Source organism: Ipomoea nil, unplaced genomic scaffold, assembly GCF_001879475.1.
Source record: "Ipomoea nil cultivar Tokyo-kokei standard unplaced genomic scaffold, Asagao_1.1 scaffold2144, whole genome shotgun sequence".
Lineage (NCBI taxonomy): Eukaryota > Viridiplantae > Streptophyta > Magnoliopsida > Solanales > Convolvulaceae > Ipomoea > Ipomoea nil.
The window spans coordinates 1,813,968-1,829,874 of record NW_017618572.1 but is presented as its reverse complement, the minus strand read 5'-3'; positions in this window follow the sequence as shown (position 1 = coordinate 1,829,874).

Here is a 15,907-nt window from a genome sequence, read left to right as displayed (position 1 = left end):
CTCTCGTATATAAAAATAATTTTATTAGCTTTTCTTCTTCGAGTAACAATGCTTTAGAAACATGTCTTACATTTAAAACATACACTTTCAGAGCAATATGTTATAGCAGATATTCACCTCAATTAAATAAAACTACCATAAACAGGATGCACCCCATTTTTAGATTATTATATTCTCTGTATAGTACATCTTTTGATATTACTACGTATTAACCATACCGATCCTGACCACATGCAGGACATCCTACTTATACTCACTTCCTTTGAATATTCAACTTTGAACATCAAAACTTCCTAAAATTTAAAATAAATAAACACCACACAACCTATCAGGAAATGGGGAAGCAATAAGAACATTTATACAGAATGTTTTCTAGTGTGATTGATCAATTGACACAATTGAACCAAATGCAATGTGGTTTTTTGTCAAATAGCCCATGAGCAAAACTGAAACACTCTTAAAATAATTTCCAGATAACCAGAAGTTCTCTGTTTATTCATGCATGATAGCATATCAGAACTTGGAACCTCTTTATGCGTTCTTGCATTAACAAACATAGCAAAGAGACATTTACCTCTGAAAATAAGCACACAGAAAAACAAATCTCACAAGATAAACCTGAATAATATGCCTCAAGCAATCTGTTAAGTTTTGTAACACACAAACTATCAGGAAATAGGGAAGCAATAGCAACATTTATACAGAAAGTCTTCTAGTGCGGTTTTTCTGTCAAATAACCCGTGAGCAAATCTGAAAACACTCTTACAATCATTTCCAAAAAATTTAACGTAGCAAAGAGACGTTTACCTCTGAAAATAAGCGCCCAGAAGAACAAAATCTCACAAGGTAAACATGCCACATCAAAACATCATTAAGAAACCCGAATAATAATATGCCTCAAGAAATCTGTTATATTTTGTCAAACTAAAGTTACAATTAAAAATGTATAGAAGCTACACAATTTGATCGAAGAACAACACATACGCATATAAATTGTAAATAAATCTACATTTCTTGTCAATGAATGTACGTAAATCAATACATAGCTAAAATATCAGTTTCTAGACTTTCATAGCCAGTTTCTAGACTTTCAGTAACACTTGAAAAAAGTACAGAGTCGAATAAAAAAAATCACGAAGTCCGAAAATATTTTTGATTACCAATAGTTGCAATGATTCTTGGAGTCAGAACGTAATAGATTGTTGAAAACGAGGCTACGGGTCTGGTAATTTGGATAATGTTGATGGATTTCCATTCCCTAGTACTCCAGTAGTATCAATATGGCTACCGAAAATAGGTTCAGAGGGGTTTGGAAATGAACTCGGCATCGCTTTGGGGCTACAAAAAGAAGAGAAGAAATGTCATAGCCATCGAGCATAGAGTGCAAATATATATTGGAGGAGAGAATCGCAATTTGTCCGTTGAGATTTGAAAAATTGAAATGATAGGAAGTAAGAAATTGTTGCGAGTATAAGAAGCTTCGACGATATTCTCCAATTGATGTTTTTTATGTGTATTAAAATACAACAATCTCATGTGAATATTTTGGAAAAAAGAAGGTAAAAGAAATGAAATTGTTTTGAGTTAATTAATTATAGTGAAATGATCAATTAACTATAATTATTGTGATATTTTTATATTTGACAAATTTATCAGAAAAAGTAGTTGAAAGTTGAAAAGCTATAAGGTAGGAGTTGAAAACCGAAGAGTTGTTAAGCTAGCTGTTATGTTTGAAATTGTTTGTAAAATTAATTTTTTGATAGGTTTTTAAATGTAAAAAGACAAAAAATGACATCTTCATAAAATTTAAATTAGTTTGTTTACATATTAAAATTTAATATTTTATCTTCAAAAAAAATTAACATTTTGAAATAAAACTATTAACATAATCATGATCTAGCATCCCATAATAAAGTAGCAATATTGTCGCGAATCTCCTTCATATAATAATAATAATAATAATAATAATAATAATAATAATAATAATAATAATAATAATAATAATAATAATAATAATAATAATAATAATAATAATAATTGCGGTGAAAGTTGCGGATAAAGGAGAAGAGAAAAGAGTTTTAATTGGGAATGGTAAGGATGTCATTTTTTAAAAATAATAAGGACAAAATGAAAAAAAAAAAAAAAAAAAAAAAAAAAAAAAAAAAAAAAGAAGTTAGGAAGCTACTAGCTTATTTTGAAACACTAACATTCCAAAATAAGCTCTTATTTTAAGCTATGAGCTTATTTTGTAAACGTTACCAAACAGAACTTATAGTTTATTAGTAGCTTAAAATAAGCTATAAGCTTCTAAATAAATTCTACTAAACAAAGTCTCAATCATATTTTATTCCACCTATGTTGTTGTAAAAAGTTCATAAGCGATATAGTTATAAAAAATATATATATATACTCTCTTTATCTCAATTTTTTTTTTTTTGAAAGTTACTGGCTCTATTACATTGTAGTATCTGTTCATATACTTTCTCAACCTACTGAAACACAAAGAACCAATAACGCCTCCACTGAGGCTCGAACTTATAATCTTTCAAATGGAAGTCCAACCCGGATACCATTAGACCACTTATCTCAATTTAGTTGTCTTATTTACTAATTATTAGCCAATCCAACTTTTATTAAAATATTTTTAATAATTTTTAAATTTATTTATTTTTATATCTAATAGTATTTTTGGTGTAGTTTTTAAATATATAAATATTTTTATACTAACACTAAATTAAATCTTACAAAAAAAAATATTAAATAATTATAATCAAATTAAATCAGTCATATAAATTGGCATGGAGAGTGTATTGTTTATTATGTTATTTATAAATGTTTTTAAGCAGGAATAAAAGTTTATAAATTGTAATTACACGTTTCTTAAAATTTTGGAAACGACGACAAACGATGGCACAATTTGGTAATGCATATAGTCAGTGGCGGACCCAGAAATTTTGTTCAGTGGGGGCGAAATATTAAAATAAAAGGAATAGCTTAAAAAAATGAAATAGTTAAGAAATTAGCCATAAATATTGTTAGATATGAGCGAAAAAAAAAATATTTATAACGAAATATGAAATATAATTAATTTGATAAAATAATTCTAATAGAAAATACATTATAAATTACACATTTTATTATTAATAGAATACATATTATAAATTACACATCTAAAGGTAGCCAGCGAAAAATTATTTATAACAAAATATAAAACATAATTAATTTGATAAAATAATTCTAATAGAAAACACATTATAAATTACACATCTTATTATTAATAGAAAACACATTATCTTATTATTAATATAAAACTATATACATATATTTTAAGAGAGTCTAATTATGTTGAAGCCACTATTATTAAAATTACCACATAATATACGTTTAAGCCATTAATAAGAATCGAACCCCAGACCATCCTGAAACTAAGGCGCCCATCATACCACCTGCGCTAGCGCTTCTTTTGTTAATATTAGCTGTTTTTCTTCTACTTATACTAAAACCTTGTACTATATATACATACATATATACATACAAGAGTTATATAGGGGGTGGGGGTGGGGTGAGTGGGGGCAACTGCCCCCACTGCCCCCATTGTAGGTCCGCCCCTGCATATAGTAACTGAGCATGACTTCTAAGTTCTAATTATAAATTCCAAAATTCAAGAGATTTGGTCAGGAAGCTATCTTGTTAATTAGACATCTCTAACCCTCTGCACTAAATTTTACATCAAAATAAATATTTCTAATATATTTTTTATACTAAATTTTTTTCATCTCCAACCCATTGTACTAAATTTTATTTTTTCACTAAAATAATTTATTTTCTCATAAATTAAGACTTTGTATTATACCTTTAAATATTTTAATATAAAATATAATTATAATTAAAATACTATTTTATTCCAAAATAATATATCATAGATGAATTTAATGCAAATATTATTTTATTCCACAATTATAATGCAAATATTATTTAAGTATGTTTAAAGTAATTTTAGATGTAATTTGTTTTAATTTTGTTAAAATTATGCTTTATGTAGTTTCATTTTAAATTAATCTACGTGCAATATTAATTTTGTTTTAATCATCTCGATGAGATCTTTCAAATAATATAATTTATTTTTAATAATATAAAATTTATATATAACAATTTAACAAAATATACAAATTAAATACATTAAAACTAAATAAAGTAAATGGAATTAGAAATAAAAGCAAGGGGCAAAATGGGAAGAAAAATGCCACACCAAAATGGTGGGAGATGAACATTGAAGCCCTGTTCTTTCTGCACCAAATTTTTCCCAACCCGTTGGAGCATGTTTGCACCATTTTTTCCCCATTTTGGTGGTTTGCCTTGCCTGTTGGAAATAGTCTTACAATAAATCGAGTTGTTAATTGGATTTCTTGATTTGAATCAATCAGTTATGGATAGTCTAAATGGACTTATTTTCTTATAGTAAACCACAAGCTAGTTTGAAACGTCATCACCTTATGCACACTTTTCAGATAATGATGGAAAAAATTTTCTTTAACCAAAATTGAAAATTTCAAGTTAATGATGATTTTTTTTTTTTTAAACATAACATTTTTTTTTTAAAGAATAATGAAGCTAATTCATTAATCATAAGCTGAAACATTGACAATAAAGATCGATAGAATGATAAAACATTTCTTGCAGTCAGTCATAAAGAAACAACTTTCCTACCAATGCTACAAAAGACTTGATTGGTTGACTGTTTTACAAGATTGAAGTTGAATTCGTTGGAGGAACCTGAAACTTCTTTGATGTTGTTAATGATCTAGTTACCCAAGATTGACTCTGTTTGAGAAGTCTTGCATACCACCTAAGTATCAATTGCCGATTTTCTGTTCATAGACAATATCTCCATCAATCTGAAGTGCATATCATAGTTCATATCTTCTTCGTTGCTTATGATGAGATTAACATACGACATGACCAATTAAATCGTTTCAGCTTAATGAAAAAGAACTCGCCAAAGAAACGAGAGAAAAAATTTTGTCAAAATAACGGATGGAAAAACACAAATCTGCATAATAATGATAATGATAATGATAATAATAATAATAATAATAATAATAATAATAATAATAATAATAATAATAATAATAATAATAATAATAATAATAATAATAATAATAATAATAAACCAGTGAACAAAAACATGTAAATAGAAGTGCGAAAAGGAGGTTGAGGGGGCCGAGAGGGATAACGATCGGTAGCGGACAGTGGTTGTGGAGATGGAGGAAGAGGGATGAGGGAAGGGGGAGGTTTAACTGGGGGCTAAAGCGGAGGAGGTGGTGTAAATCGAACGAAGAAGCATGGAGATGGCAGCTCGAGAAAGCGATAACTAAGACAATGAAATTTGCAAGGCATCAATAGATGAAGGTTAGGAGATGGTGACAAGGGACGCCGCCTCCACTCGCTTCGCGGAGGCAGCGGCTGTGATGAAGGATTATTAAAACCACCAAAACTACAAGTAAATGAGACTAGACCAAACCATATCTCAAAATAAAATGGGGAAAAACCCTCAATACATCATATCAAACTCAAAACATGTAACGAAACTCGTAGTGGGCCGGCCTCTCGCGCCCACCACTCACCCTGGACCCTATGCGTCTATGCCCAAACTGGTCAACATATCCCTCATCGTCAAAGTCATCATCAAAGTCCTCTCGCGACCAACCCAAACGCGGATCATACTCCGAGTCCGAACCCGTATACTCTAGGGCTGAGCAATCCCTCTAAGTCTCTCGACTTAAGTAAACTGGACGAAGTACACTTCAATAACTGTACCTGATCCTCAGTGTATGTGTGTGTGTGTATATATATATATATATATATATATATATATATATATATATATATATATATATATATATAATATTAACATTTTTAAAAATGTAATTTTTTAAAATTTTAAATACGAAAAAATTAATATTATTTGTAGACTTTACTTTTTTTTTTTTTAACTTTGAATTAATATTAACTTTTGTTAAACTTTAAAGTTGGATTGCAAATTCACAATGTTAATATTTGTAGATTTTACTTATTTTTTAAAACTTTAAATTAAAAATAATAATAATAATAATAATAATAATAATAATAATAATAATAATAATAATAATAATAATAATAATAATAATAATAATAATAATAATAATAATAATAATAATAATAATAATAATAAAATCACGGGCCGGATCGGGGCCTGCCAACCTGCATGGGGCGGGCTATGGTTGCATGGACCCTAGTCTGCGGGCTTGATGGATCGGACCACAAAAGCCCGCTAAAAATTAGGCCCGACAAATTTTGCATGTGCATCCCTTGAAAAATGATTTCTCCCCAAAAAAAGGGGAAATCATTTTCCCTCTAATCATACCTATTTTCCTTTGACTAAGAGATCATTTCCATTAACCTCATTTTCCTCCCCTCTTACAAAACACTAGGAACCCGAAAAACATTTTTCACAAGTCATTTTGTAAGTTTCAAAATGCAACCTTAGTGTAGTAAAAGTCCCAAATCTTATTTGATGGTATAAACTTGGCACTTTCATTCATCCCACAATACTCAAATTTCTTTGCATTTGGATTAAAATTGGAATTAATTTGGCCCAACTCTTTTAGGCCCAAATTAAATCCACTAGGGATTTTGGGCCTAGCATCAACTATATTAATTTGGGCCATTAAATTTTGGCCCAACCCACTGTTCGAGGCAAATTATGTTGTGAGTACGTGCCCACCTTGCAAGGTGGGCACAATTTCATATCCATAATTTCTATACTATAGATTCATAATTTTTATATTGTAGATCCATAATTTTTATACTGTAGATTCATAAGTTTATACTTTAGGTTCTAATTGTTGAACTCTGTTTTCACAAATCAGAAAATTATATGTTCATAATTTGATAACTATACAGTTTAGAAATTATGAATTTACAGTACAGAAATTATGAATTTACAGTACAAATATTATGAATCAGTAGTATAGAAATTATGAATCTACTGTATTTAAATTATGAATCTACGGTTTAAGAATTATGAATCTAAAGAATAAATTTTATGAATCTACAATATAAAAATTATGAATTTAAAGTATAGAAATTATAAATTTACAGTATAGAAATTATAGATATGGAACCGTCTTGCTCCCAGCATAACGTTCTATCGAAACATCATCCATAATATTGCTATTTATATTATCACCCAATACTTCATCAGCTATCCTTTCTAAATGATTATCCACAGCCACATTAATTATATTTTCGGCAATCGTTATACCGTGCACCAGAGCGCACATAGCAATGTGCGCCTCGCGCTTCCCAAAACGACATCGTTTTGGTAAGTTCTGTATTTTCAGGTATAAAATTATGTGCATTCTATTATATAATTCTGTACATTTGAAACATAAGAATTTTTAATAAAACGACGTCATTTTTGCATCTATATGCACCATGCATGGTGCATACAGATGCACAGCATAACTATTCAATAATTTCACATAGAATAATGGGATTACCTTTTGGGCTTCTTTCTTCTTGGGCCTCCCTTGAGCTATCAAAAACTGAAAAAGCCTTCATTTAATTGTTTATTTAAATTAATATTTTATTAATTTTAAATTTGACCAATCATTTGTATTTAATAAAGTTTCAAATGTTATTTTAAAGAGTTTCTTTTGCACTTTTGGTCCCACGGCTATATTGTCATTAACAACTTTTAAAATTTATAAAATTAGTCCACAATTATGACTTTCTTAGCAAATTTGGTCCTTTCGGTGCATTTTCAGTTCAATTTTAGCCGAAAAATTTTACTCCTCATTTTAATATGGGTTATATTATCTTTCCATCTCACAAACTAATGACATAAATAAATAAACACATCTAATGGCACGGTGATTGATACTTTAGGCTTAGACTTTGGCAGTTTAAAATTGTAGTTTTGTGAAATTTTAGGCTAAAAATTATTGAGAAATTACAGGCTTAGCTAAAAAAATTTGGCGTTTAGCAAGGAGGGTGAAACTGAAAGTGGAATTGGAATTGTGTGACTTTTAATTTCAATCACCGTACCGTACCACTGACTGTGTTTATTTATTTATTTATTTATTTATATCATTAGTTTGTGAGATGGAAAAGACAATATTACCTATGTTAAAATGGGGAGTAAAATTTTTCGGCAAAAATTGAATGAAAAGTGCACCGGAAGGACCAAATTTGCTAAAAAAAAAAAAAGTCGTAGTCGTGGACCAATTCTACAAGTTTTAAAAGTCGTGGATCAAAGTTGTTAATGACACCATAGTCGTAGGACCAAAAGTGCAAAAAACTCTTATTTTTAAATACTCCGTATAAATTTTAAGCATTAATACCGAACGGGTCGATGCACTTTGTATTAAAAAGATCAAAATGCCCTTCAATTTAACGAAATTTTAATGGTTTTGTTGATAGAGGACCAAAATTGGTCATCACAATAATTCTAGGACAAAAATGGGATGTTATGATAAGAAAAGAAAAAAAAAAAAAAAAAGAGAGGGGGGGGGGGGGGGGGGGGGGGAGGGGGGCTAAAAGTGGATTTCCACCTATAAATTTAGAACAAAAAATTGAATTAACTCTTTTTTTGAGTGACGAGGAAAACTCACAGCCACTATATGAGGGTGTGCATTGAAAAAACTCTGTCTTGTCACCCTAGTCAGCGAAGGGTCATAAGGAGATAAACTAGCTTAATTAGGTTACCCATACTTGGCCGGCTCAAATCAAGAATTAGTACTTATAATCTTCTAGTAAAAGTCTTATGGAATATATCAACAGTCCGACCAACTTGTAACTTTCTTGTTAGGGGTGGGCATTTTGGTTCGCATTATTCGAACCGAATCGAAACCAAACTAAACAGTTAAATTTTAGTTTATTATTAAAAATGGACCGGTTCTATATTTTGTAAAGTGAATGGTTTCAGTTTAGTTCAATTAAAAACCAAACTCAATATTTTTATATTTACAAATTTACTTAAGAGTATAACTTGAGATTTTTAGTCCGTAAAACTCCTCTAAACTAATTTAGTTAAGAATTATGTAAGGAAAGATATGAAAATTCTAGTTTTTTTCGAGCTCTATTACATTGTAGTATCTGGAAACACAAATAGCTAATAACACCTCCATTGAGGCTCGAACTCACAACCTTCCAAATGGAAGTCCAACCCGAGTATAATTGGACCACATAGTCCTGGTCAAACATCCCATCTATTATCTATTATTCTCTTAATACCTAGATTAAAGCCAAGGACATTACAAGAAGTTTTGTAACTTCTATTATCATTATATCATTATTCTCATAATGGTAAGAATAATTTTAATTTAGTATTTAAATTATCCACATATAAAATATATGTAAAACTGATGAAGAATTTATTATATATGAATAAATATAATAAAACTAGTCCAACAAAGATGCATTAGAAAATATGCATAATGCTCGCAGGGCATTAATTAGCGGTTGAGAAGTTTCACTTAATACTTACATCTAGCATCAGAATATAGGTTTAAATTGAAACTATTTTGGACTTGGGGATGGGTTTATGGGATCCAAAGTATAGTTATGCAAATCTGACCTAAAAATCTGAGTTATCCAAAAAAAAAAAAAAAAAAAAAAAAAAAAAAAAAAAAAAAGAAGAAGAAGAAGAAAACATCAATAGATGATAGATCTTCATCTCATGAATAGAAGAATTTATCTTATCAAGTATGAAATAGATCGAGAAGATTAACTATAAGAAGTATCTTTGTTTGGTGGTGAATAATTAAACTAATATATACATGCATCATGCATGCACACATACATACACACGCATACATATATACATACATTCACACAAAATTATGTTCTACTCATTTGATCATCCTTCCGGAACAATCAAGTAATAATTCTTAAAATAGGAAAAAAATTAATATGAAATTCGAATTAAATGAGTTGGAGCTTGTATAAAATATATTAATTAAATAATGGAATCTCTCCCAAAACAAAATAAATAAAATGATTATGCTGAACTGATTAAATAGTAGGGGGGTTCAAAATTTTATCTTTAATTTATTCATTTATTATATTTTCATATGATGAGATTATTAGTGGTTGGTGAAGTGGATGCATTATGCCCCCCTCTCATCATAATCTCTAATGCACGCCTTGGATAGGAATGTGTGCACTGAGGGGCATTTACATATCCTTTGCAAGTTGCCAACACATACAAAAAGTTAGACTTTGAGATTGTGCAGTCCTGGCATGGGAATCTTAGTGCATGTCCCTAATGCAATTTATTAGTGCATAATGATCTTCTCAGATTGATTGCCCCATCAGTATTAATATAAGGATCCATATAATTATGAGTGCTGACTGGTCAAATATAAATCAATTCAATGCATTTCTTTAAAGGGTAAAAAAGATTGGGGGCCAAATTAAATATATAGTGTACCCATTGATGCTTTTCATTCAGGGACGGAGCCAGAAAATATGTTGAGGGGGGCAAAGAAGTAAGGATGGATTCAATGGCGGATTCAGAAATTTTTTTTAGTGAGGGAAAAAAATTAAAATAAAAGAGAAAGTTTAAAATAAATGAAATACTTCAAAAGTATAACAATAAATATTGTTGGATATAGCGAAAAATAAAACATATTAAAACTTTATAAAAATATTTATAACAAAATATGAAACATAGTTAATTTGATAAAACAATTCGAATATAAAACACATTATAAATTACACATTCCATTATTAATATAAAGAAAGTTATAATGGAAGTTATATATATCATGCCAAAATTTAATTGTGTTAATCAAAAAAGTAAAGAAGATGTGACATTGTCAATGCAAAAACTCGAACCCAAGCCATTCCAAAACTCATACATGTTAGCTACCACATTATCTATCACAGCTTTTGTTTACATAATCTGTTTTATAATACTTAGATGAATAATGTACTATATATACATATTATATACAATATAGGGTAGGGGTGGGGTGGGGTGGGGTGGGGGGGGGGGCAGCTGACCCCCCCTGCCCCCCCTCTGGCTCCGTCTATGTTTTCATTGATTCGTATTTCTTGTAAATATAAAATAAAATAATTCACTGAATTTAAATCTGGTCCATACAAATTTATTTTTGATTTATCTAAAATATTTCATACTAGCTAATAGAGTATTGGTCAGGTTTTCTCAGTCAATCAATTATAATCACATATTCTAGACGATTATGGGAGTCGCACCCAAGACGTATAGTTAAAAACAAAAAAAAAGTTTTACCAAAGATTAATAAATTAGTTTTGTTGTGGATCAATTGAAGCATATCTTTAAATTTATCTCTTTTACTCGAATAGAAATGATGAAATTTTAAGAGAGCGTGCAATATGAAATAAATAAATAAAGAGAATCACGTCAACCCGTAAACAAATAACTCCTGGGTTCCTTGTATGCAAGATATTTCATTTTCCTTCACTTTAATTTAAATAAATCAAATGATGATGGAGCTAGCTAGATATGATAAATTTATAGCAAAACAATTGCTTTAAGAAATTAATCCGTACATGCTTATAATTCAAACAATCACAATTATAAATCCTAGTCACCTTACTCCTGTGTAATAGCCATCATCATCTGAATTTAATTTGTTTATACAAGGAAAGGTGTAGTATGGTGTTAGGTTTCAATCATTTGGCCACAATATAATTTTCTATATATAAAAAATATATATATTAGACAGATTCAAATAATCAAGTCTAATATATATATATATATAATATTTTCAATGAGATGTACAAATATATAAAATACACAATTGTAACCAAAGCAAATTGTGCTTAGATGGCATCTTTGTGACTCTCCTTAAAAGAAGGTCACAGGATCGATCAAGTGATAAATATACACACCAATCACAATATATTTTTAAGATACCTATAACAATTAATGTTAATCCATGAGACTTAAGAACTCTTGGGCTTCCAAGACTCAAAGTGTGAACCTGAATGATTGTTAAAAACTTAAATATTATATGTTGCTAATAATGCTCTATTTAATAAACATAAGGTCAAATTAAACACTATCAGCGAAATTATTTGTGTATATGTCTTGTATTCAAACCCATTTTAAAAGAATTATTTTAATAGATGTTATTATATTCATAAGGTGTGACTTTAAAATTTTACTTAAAAAGAATTAAGCTCTGCCCTTTCACGCGCTTGAATTACAAGTTTTTGGTAAGCTTGAATAGCTTTATAGCTTATAAAAATATCAAAACCAGTATAAGAAATCCAATTAGGGAAGATGATGATCTGATTTGGAATATTTAAGTAGATGTTGACTAAGGCCCTCAATGGAATCTGCAATTAACTTGCAAAAGACAACATATATAAGTCTAGTCTCCCATATATAGGGGTATGGGTGTATGATTAAGCTAGCTAGCTAGGAAAGGCAAGAGACAACTAGGTATCAAATTAGACTTAATATCAAACCTTTATTTTGTAGGCTAGCTTTGGCAATTATTTTACAAAGAGTAAATACTCAAAATGGTCCCTCGACTATAGCTAAATTCACAAATTGGTCCTCGACTTTTAATTTCAACCAATTAAGTCTTTAACTTTGTAATTTTAACACAATTTGGTCCTCTGGCTATTTGACCGTTTGTTGACTGTGATTTTTGAGGATATATATGCGATTTCATGCTCCATCGTCAATTTTTTAAGGTTTTGGTTGCATTTCTAGACCGCACTGTTACATTTAAATCCACTGCCAAAAAGCAATCTACCAAATCCGGTCGTCTTTCTTCATCCTCCATTTGGATTCAATGTAGTTGAGTTCGTACCAGAGGGAAGAAGACGACGTGTTTCCAAACCAGTGCAACGTCATCCTGGAGGCCTCCACGTGCTCCGACGAGAGCTGAAGGTTCTTCTGGAGATCGTCGATCACGGTCAACAAACGGTCAAATAGATGGAGGACCAAATCGTGTCAAAATTACAAAGTTAAGGACTTAATTGGTTGAAATTAAAAGTCGAGGACCAATTTGTGAATTTAGCTATAGTCGAGGGACCATTTTGAGTATTTACTCTTTTACAAATTAAAAGAGATTAAGCACATAAATTGTACCCGTAGCTACCGGGAATCATGTATCTGACTCTTTGCTTCGACATCGACAAAAATGGAGATAAAAATAGGAAATAAGGGATGGAGATGAGAAATTTTTTTAATTCCCAATCGGGAACAAGGACATATATGGGGAGTACATATTCTCCACGCCCTACCCTGTCCCTTAATATATATATATATATATATATATAAGGGAAAATGACACTTTTTCCCCCTGAGTTATATACTTATAGCACTTTTTCCCCCTCAATTATTTAGGTAAGCACATTAGCCCCTTCAATTATTCTAAAAGTGGTGGTTTTTCCCCCTAATATATTAAATTGACATTTATACCCTTAAAATAAATATTTTATTTATTTTACTTCTCCAACAAATTATTGCGTATACGTAGGGATGACCACGATTCGGTTCGAACTGAATCGGACACTATAGCAATCGAATTAAAAGTTTTCGGTTATGATTCAGATCTAGAACCCAATATTTGGATTTCAATTTATTAAAATTATGAATCAAAGAAATTGGATCCTGAACCGTGAACCAGCGGTTCCGGACCCGATTCGCGATTTTGAACCGTTTTTATTTTAAAATTTTATTTTTATTTTAAAAATAATCTAAATTCAACAATAAATGTATTTTATTTTTTCAGTTCGGAACATGAACCGTCCATTCCGGGATTTTAATAAACTCTAAATATTGATTTTCGATTCTAAATTGTAATTGGAATATTTCGGTTTGGTTGCTATAGTGTTTATTTGGTTTGAACCAAATTATGGTCATAATTTGTTGGAGAAGAAAAATAAATAAAATATTTATTTTAAGGGTAAATATGTCCATTTAACATTTTAGGGGGAAAAACAGCCACTTGAATAATTGAGGGGGGAAAAGTGCTATAAGTATATAACTCAGGGGGAAAAAGTGCCATTTTCCCTATATATAATTTTAGTAACATTCTTGTTATTGTATGTCGTACTTATGAAATACATCTTTAGATAACATGTATAATTGTAAAATATTTAATACTTTGTATTACTTTAAAATGAATATAAATATATATGTAAATATATATTTTAAAAATTTTAATATTTTTTAAATAATTTATAAATGGGGAAGGAAACTCCCCGTACGTGTCCCTATATATTTTCCGTTGAGATAAGGATGATGAGATTTTTTCTTTTCTTAACAAAAATTGAGACAGAGACGAAAAATAGAAGAAAAAATTGGGACGAAAATTTGTGTATGTCCCCATTCCCGCCCCGCTCTTTTGACATCCCTAAAGGAGATGAATCAGGAGCCAAATTCCAATTAAGAAGGTGAGGGAAGAGAAGAGTTGCTTAATTTTGGCATTTGCTGGTGGCTGGTGCACCAACCAAAATATTAAATAATAATTAAGTTGAAAATGAAATTAAATGAGAGAATACACTTTGACTTTTATCAAAAGTGGTGGCAAAAATGAGTTATTCATCTCATGGCCCATGGACCCACCCCTTGCCTGCCTACATGTCATGCAGGTCATTCTTACACTGATTGCCATTTTACTTTCTTTTTAATAATATATAAATAAATAGCACGCAGACAGCAAAAAGTATTGATTAGATCAAGTGTTGTGTATATAAAGCACAAAATTATTAACTAATCACCAAAATAGTACATTGATCAAATGTTAAATAGGGAAAATGATATATACACTCCAAGGAGTAAAACTCATGTCATGTGTCTTGATTTTATTGAAGGAAGATGAAAATAAAGTAATACAAATTATGTTTCACATTTTTTTTTGAATAAATCAAATGGTGACATGTAAGTAAGGAGTAGAAAATGGAATAGAATGTGAGAGTACATATAGTATAACTCTCTTAAATAGTGTGGTGATAAAATGTTACATGGCATGACATATTGTAAGTAATTAACTATTCAATTAAAAAGTCTATATGTAAGATTATATTTAGTGATTACTTAGGGCATCTCCAATAAGGAATTTTTCATAGATTTTCATAAATATTTGCTGATTTAGAATATAATAGAGAAGAGAAGAAATAGACAATTTGAGCTTTTTCCGTCGTGCTCGGTATTTTTGTTAAGAAAAGAAAAAGTACAAACGAAAAGAAAAGAAGCTTGTGTAGGGAAAACTTGCACGCCTAGCTAGCAAAGAGTGTGCATTTCACTTGTCCTAAGAGTGGTTAGTTGTCAATTAATGGACCCAACCAAAAAAAATCTTGCCAAAAATTCAAAGAATTGAGTAATACTACATGGACTCTCATTTTCTACTTCACTTTTTTTTATTCTATACTATGTGTCATACTTTGATTGATTAATAAAATAAGCCAAGCCATGTTTTTTTTTTTTTTTTTTTTTTTTTTTTTTTTTTTTTGCATTCCTTTTCCTTCATCTAATAAAATTAAATATTTTGTGGGAGTTATACTCTATAGAGTACAACTACTATTTTTCAAATTAAAATCTATAACCATTGGGGTTGCTCTTATAAACCAGTCAATTATATCGTGATGTTAATGAGTTAACTAGCCCTTTCACAATGCTCATGAATTTACTTATCTCATTACTAGTTTAAAAAAAAATGAATCTACTAAATACTTAGATACAGAAAAAGGCTTCAATAGGTTGAAAAAATATGTTTGAACAAATACTCCAATATAATAGAGTCAGTAACATTAAAAAAACTACAAAAAAAAAATTAAAATACACAATCTCGCAATATAATATTTAATAAATCATGACGTGACATGTCAAAGAATAATTTTACTGGACGGAAATAAA